Below are 11,949 nucleotides of genomic sequence, written 5' to 3' on the forward strand. Positions count from 1 at the left end.
GTTAAGGAGGGTGTGGCGGATAGAATTGCCCCCGGTGCCCCCCCCTAAAAAAGGACTGGATGACCCAAGAACTATTTGTCAACCCTTCCTAGCGGGCCCGACTTGTCATAGACACATCGAACGGTCAATGTAATTAATGAGGCCACCCATCTCGCCACGCGGCGGCGTAACGGTTCCCTCACGCATTTTAACGGCTTCCAAGGCACCGGGATTCCAAGGCGCTACCATTAATGACGATCGATGCCCACCTACCATCTACCCCTCTCCATATCCTACTCTTCCCTAGGGGCCTACCATTGCACAATCCTCTCCGTCGCCTCAGCCTCCGGTCTCTACAGCCGTCGCAGGATGGCGTGTAATGACGACGGGGCCAGGTCCAGCCAATGGGCACTAGGAGGGTTGCTGCGTAGTCTAACCGCTAGTAAGGCATCATAGTTAGCGGAGTACAACATCCTGGCGTCGTCCAAGACGTTGCAACTCCCGTAGGAGTTGTTGTATTTCCCCAAAGAGGAAGGGTGATGTATCACAACAGCAAAGAGTTGTTGGGGAACGCAGTAATTTCAAAAAAATTCCTACGCACAGGCAAGATCCATCTAGGTGATGCATAGCAACGAGGGGAAAAGAGTGTTGTCTACGTACCCTCGTAGACCGTAAGCGGAAGCGTTATGACAACACGGTTGATGTAGTCGAACATCTTCAGGATCTGACCGATCCTAGCACCGAAGGTACGGCACCTCCGCGATCTGCACACGTTCAACTCAGTGATGTCCCACGAACTCTAGATCCAGCTGAGTGTCGAGGGAGAGTTTCTTCAGCACGACGCCGTGATGACGGTGATGATGAAGCTACCGGAACAAGGCTTCACCTAAGCACTGCAACGATATGACCGAGGTGGATTATGGTGGAGGGGGCACCGTACACGACTAAGATAATTGTCAACTTGTGTGTCTATGGGGTGCCCCCTCCCCCATATATAAAGGAGTGGAGGAGGGGAGGGGCTGTCCCTCTATGGCGCGGCCAAGGGAGTCCTACTCCCACCGGCAGTAGGATCCCCCCTTCCCTAGTTGGATTAGGAGAGGAAGGAAGGGGGAGAGAGGGGGAAGGAAAGGGGGGGGGGCACCCAATTCAGATTGGGCTTGGGGGCGCGCCCCCTCCTAGACTCCCTTCTACTCTCTCCCACTATGGCCCAATAAGGCCCATATACTTCCCGGGGGGTTCCGGTAACCTCCCGGTACTCCGGTATATGCCCGAACTCACCCGGAACCATTCTGATGTCCAAACATAGTCATCCAATATATCGGTCTTTATGTATCGACCATTTCGAGACTCCTCATCATGTCCGTGATCATATCCGGGACTCCGAACAACCTTCGGTCCATCAAAACATATAAACTCATAATACCGATCGTCACCGAACATTAAGCATGCGGACCCTACAGGTTCGAGAACTATGTAGACATGACCGAGACTCATCTTTGGTCAATAACCAATAGCGGAACCTGGCTGCTCATATTGGTTCCTACATATTCTACGAAGATCTTTATCGGTCAAACCGCATAACAACATACGTTGTTCCCTTTGTCATTGGTATGTTACTTGCCCGATATTCGATCGTCGGTATCATCATACCTAGTTCAATCTCGTTACCGGCAAGTCTCTTTACTCGTTACGTAATGCTACATCACGTAACTAACCCATTAGTTACATTGCTTGCAAGGCTTATAGTGATGTGCATTACCGAGAGGCCCAAAGATACCTCTTCGATACACGGAGTGACAAATCCTAATCTTGATCTATGCCAACTCAACAAACACCACCGGAGACACCTGTAGAGCATCTTTATAGTCACCCAGTTATGTTGTGACGTTTGATAGCACACTAAGTGTTCCTCCAGTATTCGGGAGTTGCATAATCTCATAGTCATAGGAACATGTATAAGTTATGGAGAAAGCAATAGTAGTAAACAAAACGATCATCGTGCTAAGCTAATGGATGGGTCAAGTCTCACATCATTCTCTAATGATGTGATCCTGTTTATCAAATGACAAGTCCTTGTCCATGGCTAGGAAACTTAACCATCTTTGATCAACGAGCTAGTCAAGTAGAGGCATACTAGTGACACTCTGTTTGTCTATGTATTCACACATGTACTAAGTTTCCGATTAATACAATTGTAGCATGAATGATAAACATTTATTATGGTATAAGGAAATATAAATAACAACTTTATTATTGCCTCTAGGGCATATTTCCTTCAAAAGTATTTCTCTTAGTTAAGAACCAAGGTTTAATTGAACCAGTAGGAGTCTACAAGCTAACAAGATAAGGAACACCTGCACACAAACAAAATAAATGCCTGCACCCAACTTGGCAGGTGGTTTTGGCAATCCCCTCGTCTTACTAGTTGCAAGGTTAAAAGAAAATAATGGATGATAATAATATAGTGGAGCGGTAAAATAATGGAGAGAAAATAAAAGAGCAATTTTGTAAACACAAGGATTGATGAAAATAGACCCAAGGGTCGTATGCTCACTATTGGCATCTCTCTGGGAAGCAGGTAATGACATGGTAGACAAATTACTATTGGACAATTGATAGAAAAGCGACATTCACGACTATGATTGTGCATGACATAATCATGTATAGGCATCACGTGCATGATAAGTAGACCGTAATCCAACTGCATCCATGCTACTTCTTGAGCTTGCGTTGGTTTTTTTCCTTCAAGAGGAAAGGGTGATGCAGCAAAGTAGAGATAAGTATTTCCCTCAGTTAGAGAACCAAGGTACCAATCCGGCAGGAGACAAGACACAAATCACCAATACCTACACAAACAATCAAACACTTGCACCCAACGCGATAAAGGGGTTGTCAATCCCTTCACGGTCACTTTCAAAGATGAGATCTGGTAGAGATAGATAAAACTAAACAAAAGATAAAGTAAATATTTTTGGGGTTTTTTGGTTTATAGATCGGAAAGTAAAAGATTGCAAAATAGTAGATCGTAAACTTATATGATGGAGAATAGACCCGGGGAACATAGGTTTTACTAGAGGCTTCTCTCAAGATAGAAAATAATACGGGGGGTGAACAAATTATTTTCGAGCAATTGATAGAAAAGCGCAAAGTTATGACGATATCCAAGGCAATGATTATGCATATAGGCATCACGTCCGTGTCAAGTAGACCGACTCGTGCCTGCATCTACTACTATTACTCCACACATCGACCGACTCCTGCGTGCATCTAGAGTATTAAGTTCATGAAGAACAGAGTAACGCTTTAAGTAAGATGACATGATGTAGTGGAATAAACTCAAGCAATATGATGTAAACCCCATATTTTTATCCATGATGGCAACAATACAATACATGCCTCGCTGCCCCTACTGTCACTGGGAGAGGACACCGCAAGATTGAACCCAAAGCTAAGCACTTCTCCCATTGCAAGAAAAACCAATCTAGTTGGCCAAACCAAACCGATAGTTCGAAGAGAATTACAAAGATATAAAATCATGCATAAAAGAATTCAGGGAAGATTCAAACAATATTCATAGATAAGCTGATCATAAATCCACAATTCATCAGATCTCGACAAACACACCACAAAAGAAGATTACATCGGATAGATCTCTGATAACCCACAAGTATAGGGGATTGCAACAGTTTTCGAGGGTAGAGTATTCAACACAAGGGGAGCCAAAGAATATTTGAAGGTATTAGCAGCTGAGTTGTCAATTCAACCACACATGGAGATTAATTATCTGTAGCAAGTAATCAGTAGCAAAGTAATATGATAGTTTTGGTAGTGGTGACAGCATCAATAGTAACGGTAACAGTGATAGCAGTAGTTTTGTAGCAAGTGTAACAGTGATGATAGCGGTAGTAACTTAACAAAAACAATATAGGATAAATTCGTAGGCATTGGATTGGTGACTTGTTGGATGATATTCATCATGAGACAGTTATAACCTAGGGCGATACGACACTAGCTCCAGTTCGTCAATATAATGTAGGCATGTATTCCATAAATAGTTATACGTGCTTATGGAAAGAACTTGCATGACATCTTTTGTCCTACCTCCCATGGCAGCGGGGTCCATATTGGAAACTAAGGGATATTAAGGCCTCCTTTTAATAGAGAACCGAAACAAAGCATTAACACATAGTGAATACATGAACTCCTCAAACTACGGTCATCACCGAGAGTGGTCCCGACTATTGTCACTCCGGGGTTGTCGGATCATAACACGTAGTAGGTGACTATAACTTGCAAGATCGGATCTAGAACATGAATATAATGGTGCTAACATAAACGGTTCAGATTCGAAATCATGGCACCCGGGCCCAAAGTGACAAGCATCAAGCATGGCTGATGACCCACAAGTATAGGGGATCAGTTGTAGCTCTTTTCGGTAAGTAAGAGTGTCGAACCCAACGAGAAGCAGAAGGAAATGACAAGTGGTTTTTAGTAAGGTAATGTCTGCAAGTGCTGAAATTGTAAGTAGCAGAGTAGTTTGATAGCAAGATAATTTGTAACGAGCAAGTAACGATAGTAGTAACAAAAGTGCAGCAAGGTAGCCCAGTCCTTTTGAGGCAAAGGACATGCCAAAATGGTCTCTTATGATAAGCAAAGCGTTCTTGAGGGTACACTGGAATTTTGTTGGAAATATGCCCTAGAGGCAATAATAAAGTGGTTATTACTATATTTCCTTGTTCATGATAGTTGCCTATTGTTTATGCTATAATTGTATTAATTGGAAACCGTAATACATGTGTGAATACATAGATCGTAATATGTCCCTAGTAAGCCTCTAGTTGACTAGCTCGTTGATCAATAGATGGCCATGGTTTCCTAACCATGGGCATTGGATGTCGTTGATAACGGGATCACATCATCAGGATAATGATGTGATGTACAAGACCCAATCCTAAGCATAGCACAAGATCGTGTAGTTTGTTTGCTAGAGCTTTTCTAATGTCAAGTATCATTTCCTTAGACCATGAGATTGTGCAACTCCCGGATACCGTAGGAGTGCTTTGGGTGTACCAAACGTCACAACGTAACTGGGTGACTATAAAGGTGCACTACAGGTATCTCCGAAAGTGTCTGTTCGGTTGGCACGAATTGAGACTGGGATTTGTCACTCCGTATGACGGAGAGGTATCTCTGGGCCCACTCGGTAATGCATCATCATAATGAGCTCAATGTGAATAAGGAGTTAGCCACGAGATCATGCGTTATGGAACGAGTAAAGAGACTTGCCGGTAATGAGATTGAACGAGGTATGGGGATACCGATGATCGAATCTCGGGCAAGTAACATGCCGATGGATAGAGGGAATTGTATACGGGATTGATTGAATCCTCGACATCGTGGTTCATCCAATGAGATCATTGTGGAACATGTCAGAGCCAACATGGGTATCCAGATCCCGTTATTGGTTATTGGCCGGAGAGATGTCTCGGTCATGTCTGCATGGTTCCCGAACCCGTAGGGTCTACACACTTAAGGTTCGGTGACGCTAGAGTTGTTATGGGAAATAGTATGTGGTTACCGAAGGTTGTTCGGAGTCCTTGATGAGATCCCGGACGTCACGAGGAGTTCCGGAATGGTCCGGAGGTGAAGGTTTATATATGATAAGTCCAGTTTCAGTCACCGGAATAGTTTCGGGGGTTATCAGTATTGTACCGGGACCACCGAAAGGTGTCCGGGGGTCCACCGGGTGGGGCCACCTGCCCCGGTGGGCCAAGTGGGCTGAACAAGGGTGGGAACGAGCCCCTAGTGTGATGGTGTGCCCCCCAAGGCCCAAGGCACCTAGGGTTGAAACCCCTAGGGGGTGGGGGTGCCTCCCACCAAACTTGGGGGGCAAGTTCCCCCCTTGGCCGCCCCCCTCTAGATGCATCTAGGGGGGCCGGCCCCCTATCCCTTCACCCTACAAATAGAGGGGGGGGGGTGGGAGGGCTGTCGCACCCCTTCCCTGGCGCAGCCCTCCCCCTCTCCAACACCTCCTCCTCCGTAGTGCTTGGCGAAGCCCTGCCGGAGAACTACAAGCTCCACCACCATGTCGTCGTGCTGCCGGAGCTCTCCCTCAACTTGTCCTCTTCCCTTGCTGGATCAAGAAGGAGGAGATGTCCCCGGGTTGTACGTGTATTGAACATGGAGGCGCCGCTTGTTTGGCGCTAGATCGGATCTTCCGCGATTTGAATCGCTGCGAGAACGACTCCGTCATCCGCGTTCCTTGTAATGCTTCCGCGCAGCGATCTTCAAGGCTATGAAGATGCACTCCCTCTCTCTCGTTGCTAGGATCTCCTAGATTGATCTTGGTGACACGTAGGATTTTTTTGAATTATTACTACGTTCCCCAACAGTGGCATCATGAGCTAGGTCTATGCGTAGATTCTATGCACAAGTAGAACACAAAGTAGTTGTGGGCGATGATTTGTTCAATTTGCTTACCATTACTAGTCTTATCTTGATTCGGTGGCATTGTGGGATGAAGTGGCCCGGACCGACCTTACACATACGCTTACGTGAGACTGGTTCCACCGACTGACATGCACTTGATGCATAAGGTGGCCAGCGGGTGTCTGTCTCTCCCACTTTAGTCAGATCGGATTCGATGAAAAGGGTCCTTATGAAGGGTAAATAGAAATTGGCATATCACTGTTGTGGCTTTTGCATAGGTAAGAAACATTCTTGCTAGAAACCCATAACAGCCACGTAAAACATGCAAACAACAATTAGAGGACGTCTAACTTGTTTTTGCAGTGTATGCTATGTGATGTGATATGGCCAAAAGGATGTGATGAATGATATCTGTGATGTATGAGATTGATCATGTTCTTGTAATAGGAATCACGACTTGCATGTCGATGAGTATGACAACCGGCAAGAGCCATAGGATTTGTCTTAATTTATTGTATGACCTGCGTGTCAATGAAAATGCCATGTAATTACTTTACTTTATTGCTAACCATTAGTCATAGTAGTAGAAGTAATAGTTGGCGAGACAACTTCATGAAGACACGATGATGGAGATCATGATGATGGTGATCATGGTGTCATGCCGGTAATGATGGTGATCATCCCGCGCCTCGAAGATGGAGATCAAAGGCGCAAGATGATATTGGCCATATCATGTCACTTTATGATTTGCATGTGATGTTTGTCATGTTTACATCTTATTTGCTTAGAACGACGGTAGCATAAATAAGATGATCCCTCACTAAAATTTCAAGAAAAGTGTTCCCCCTAACTGTGCACCATTGCGAAGGTTCATTGTTTTGAAGCACCACGTGATGATCGGGTGTGATAGATTCTAATGTTCGCATACAACGGGTGTAAGCCAGACTTACACATGCAAAACACTTAGGTTGATTTGACGAGCCTAGCATGTACAAACATGGCCTTAGAACACGAGCGACCGAAAGGTCGAACATGAGTCGTATAGTAGATGCGATCAACATGGAGATGTTCACCGTTGATGACTAGTCTGTCTCACGTGATGATCAGACACGACCTAGTCGATTTGGATCATGTATCACTTAGATGACTAGAGGGATGTCTATCTGAGTCGGAGTTCATTAAATAATTTGATTAGATGAACTTAATTATCATGAACTTAGTCTAAAATGTCTTTACAATATGCCTTGTAGATCAAATGGCCCATGCTAATGTTGCCCTCAACTTCAACGCGTTCCTAGAGAAAGCCAAGGTGAAAGACGATGGTAGCAACTATACGGACTGGGTCCGTAACTTGAGGATCATCCTCATAGATGCCAAGAAAGCATATGTCCTTGAAGCACCGCTAGGTGACACACCCATTTTCCCAGCAACTCAAGATGTTATGAACGCCTGTCAGTCGCGTAGTGATGATTACTCCCTGGTTCAGTGTGGCATGCTTTACAGCTTAGAACCGGGGCTCCAAAAGCATTTTGAGCAACACGGAGCATATGATATGTTCTAAGAGCTGAAAATGGTTTTCCAAGCTCATGCTCGGGTCAAGAGATATGAAGTCTCTGACAAGTTCTACAGTTGTAAGATGGAGGAAAACAGTTCTGTCAGCGAGCATATACTCAAAATGTCTGGGTTGCACAACCGCTTGTCTTAGCTGGGAGTTAATCTTCCAGATGACTCGGTCATTGACAGGATCCTCCAGTCGCTTCCACCTAGCTACAAGAGCTTTGTGATGAACTACAATATGCAAGGGATGGAGAAGTCCATTCGTGAGTTATATTCAATGCTGAAATCAGCGGAGGTGGAAATCAAAAAGGAACATCAAGTGTTGATGGTGAATAAGACCACTAGTTTCAAGAAAGGCAAGAGTAAGAAGAACTTCAAGAAGGACGGCAATGGAGTTGCCGCACCCGGTAAATGAGTTGCCGAGAAGGAGCCAAAGAATGGACCCAAGTCTGAAACTCAGTGCTTTTATTGCAAGGGAAATGGTCACTGGAAACGGAACTACCCCAAGTACTTAGCAGATAAGAAGGCCGGCAATGCCAAAGGTATATGTGATATACATGTTATTTATGTGTACCTTACCAGCGCTCGTAGTAGCTCCAGGGTATTTGATACCGGTGCGGTTGCTCATATTTGTAACTCAAAACAGGAGCTGTGGAATAATCGGAGATTGGCGAAGGACGAGGTGACGATGCGCGTCGGGAATGGTTCCAAGGTCGATGTGATCGCCGTCGGCATGCTACCTCTACATTTACCTACATGATTAGTTTTAAACCTCAATAATTGTTATTTAGTGCCAGCTTTGAATATGAATATTGTATCTAGATCTCGTTTAATGCGAGATGGCTACTCATTTAAATCTGAGAATAATGGTTGTTCTATTTATATGAGAGATATGTTTTATGGTCATGATCCGCTGGTCAATGGTTTATTTTTATTTAATCTCGAACGTGATGTTACACATATTCATAGTGTTAATGCCAAAATATGTAAGGTTGACAATGATAGTCCCACATACTTGTGGCACTGCCGCCTTGGTCACATTGGTATCAAACGCATGAAGAAACTCCATGTAGATGGACTTTTGGAGTCTCTTGATTATGAATCATTTGACACGTGCGAACCATGCCTCATGGGCAAAATGACCAAGACTCCGTTCTCCCGAACAATGGAGCGAGCAACCAACTTATTGGAAATCATACATACTGATGTGTGCGGTCCAATGAGCATTGAGGCTCGCGGTGGCTATCATTATGTTCTCACTCTCACTGATGACTTAAGTAGATATGGGTATGTCTACATAATGAAACACAAGTCCGAGACCTTGGAAAAGTTCAAGGAATTTCATAGTGAGGTAGAGAATCAACGTGACAGAAAAATAAAGTTCTTACGATCTGATCGTGGAGGGGAATATTTGAGTCACGAGTTTGGCACACACGTAAGGAAATGTGGAATTGTTTAACAACTCACGCCGCCTGGAACACCTCCACGTAATGGTGTGCCCAAGCGTCTTAATCACACTCTATTGGATATGGTGCGATCTATGATGTCTCTTACCAATCAACCACTATCATTTTGGGGTTATGCTTTAGAGACTGCCGCATTCACTTTAAATAGGGCTTCGTCGAAATCCGTTGAAATGACACCGTATGAATTATGGTTTGGGAAGAAACCTAAGCTATCATTTCTGAAAGTTTGGGGATGCGATGCTTATGTCAAGAAACTTCAACCTGAAAAGCTCGAACCCAAGTCGGAAAAATGCGTCTTCATAGGATACCCTAAGGAAACTATTGGGTATACCTTCTACCTCAGATCCAAAGGCAAGATCTTTGTTGCCAAGAATGGATCCTTTCTGGAGAAAGAGTTTCTCTCGAAAGAAGTAAGTGGGAGGAAAGTAGAACTTGATGAGGTACTGCCTCTTGAACCGGAGAGTGGCGCAGCTCAGGAAGATGTTTCTGTGGTGCCTGCATCGACTAGAGAGGAAGTTAATGATGATGATCATGAAACTTCGGATCAAGTTGCTACTGAACTCCGTAGGTCAACTAGGACACGTTCCGCACTAGAGTGGTACGGCAACCCTGTCCTGGAAATCATGTTGTTAGACAACAATGAACCTTCGAACTATGAAGAAGCAATGGCGGGCCCAAATTCCAACAAATGGCTTGAAGCCATGAAATCCGAGATAGGATCCATGTATGAAAATGAAGTATGGACTTTGACAGACTTGCCCGATGATCGGCAAGACATAGAGAATAAATGGATCTTTAAGAAGAAGACTGACGCGGATGGTAATGTGACCGTCTATAAGGCTCGGCTTGTTGCTAAGGGTTATCAACAAGTTCAAGGGGTTGACTATGATGAGACATTCTCACCCGTAGCAAAGCTGAAGTTCGTCCAAATCATGTTAGCAGTTGCTGCATTCTACGATTATGAGATATGGCAAATGGACGTCAAAACAACATTCCTTAATGGTTTCCTTAAGGAAGAATTGTATATGATGCAGCCAGAAGGTTTTGTCGATCCTAAGAATGCTGACAAGGTATGCAAGCTCCAACTCTCCATCTATGGGTTGGTGCAAGCATCTCCGAGTTGGAACATTCACTTTCATGAAATGATCAAAGCGTTTGGGTTTATACAGACTTATGGAGAAGCCTGTGTTTACAAGAAAGTGAGTGGGAGCTCTGTAGCATTTCTCATATTATATGTGGATGACATACTCTTGATGGGAAATGATATAGAACTTTTGGAAAGCATAAAGGCCTACTTGAATAAGTGTTTTTCAATGAAGGACCTTGGAGAAGCTACTTACATATTAGGCATCAGGATCTATAGAGATAGATCGAGATGCCTCATTGGTCTTTTGCAAAGAACGTACCTTGACAAGATATTGAAGAAGTTCAATATGGATCAGTCCAAGAAAGGGTTCTTGCTTGTATTGCAAGGTGTGAGATTGAGCACAGCTCAATGCCCGACCTCGATAGAAGATAGAGAAAAGATGAGTGTCATCCCCTATGCCTCAGCCATAGGGTCTATTATGTATGCCATACTGTGTACCAGACCTGATGTGAACCTTGCCGTAAGTTTGGTAGGGAGGTACCTAAGTGAACCCGGTATGGAACACTGGACAGCGGTCAAGAATATCCTGAAGTACCTGAAAAGGACTAAGGATATGTTTCCCGTTTATGGAGGTGACGAAGAGCTCATAGTAAAGGGTTACGTCGATGCTAGCTTCGACATAGATCTGGCTGACTCCAAGTCACAAACTAGATACGTGTACATTTTGAATGGTTGGGCAGTCAGCTGGTGCAGTTGCAAGCAAAGCATCATGGTGGGATCTACATGTGAAGTGGAGTACATAGCTGCCTCGGAGGAAGCACAGGAAGCAGTCTGGATGAAGGAGTTCATCACTGACCTAGGTGTTATTCCAAATGTGTCGGGCCCGATGACTCTCTTCTGTGACAACACTGGAGCTATTGCTCTTGCCAAGGAGCCCAGGTTTCACAAGAAGACCATGCATATCAAGTGTCGCTTCAACTCCATTAGTGAATATATTCAAGATGGAGACATAGATATTTGTAAAGTGCATACGGATCTGAATGTCGCACATCCGTTGACTAAACCTCTTCCACGAGCAAAACATGATCAACACTAGAACTCTATGGGTGTTCGATTCATCACAATGTAACTAGATTATTAACTCTAGTGCAAGTGGGAGACTGTCGGAAATATGCCCTAGAGGCAATAATAAAGTGGTTATTATTATATTTCCTTGTTCATGATAATTGTCTATTGTTCATGCTATAATTGTATTAGCTGGAAACCGTAATACATGTGTGATACATAGATCGTAATATGTCCCTAGTAAGCCTCTAGTTGACTAGCTCGTTGATCAATAGATGGTCATGGTTTCCTGACCAAGGGCATTGGATGTCGTTGATAACGGGATCACATCATTAGGAGAATGATGTGATGGACAAGACCCAATCC

Source organism: Triticum urartu, chromosome 6 (assembly GCF_003073215.2).
Source record: "Triticum urartu cultivar G1812 chromosome 6, Tu2.1, whole genome shotgun sequence".
In the NCBI taxonomy this organism is placed as follows: domain Eukaryota; kingdom Viridiplantae; phylum Streptophyta; class Magnoliopsida; order Poales; family Poaceae; genus Triticum; species Triticum urartu.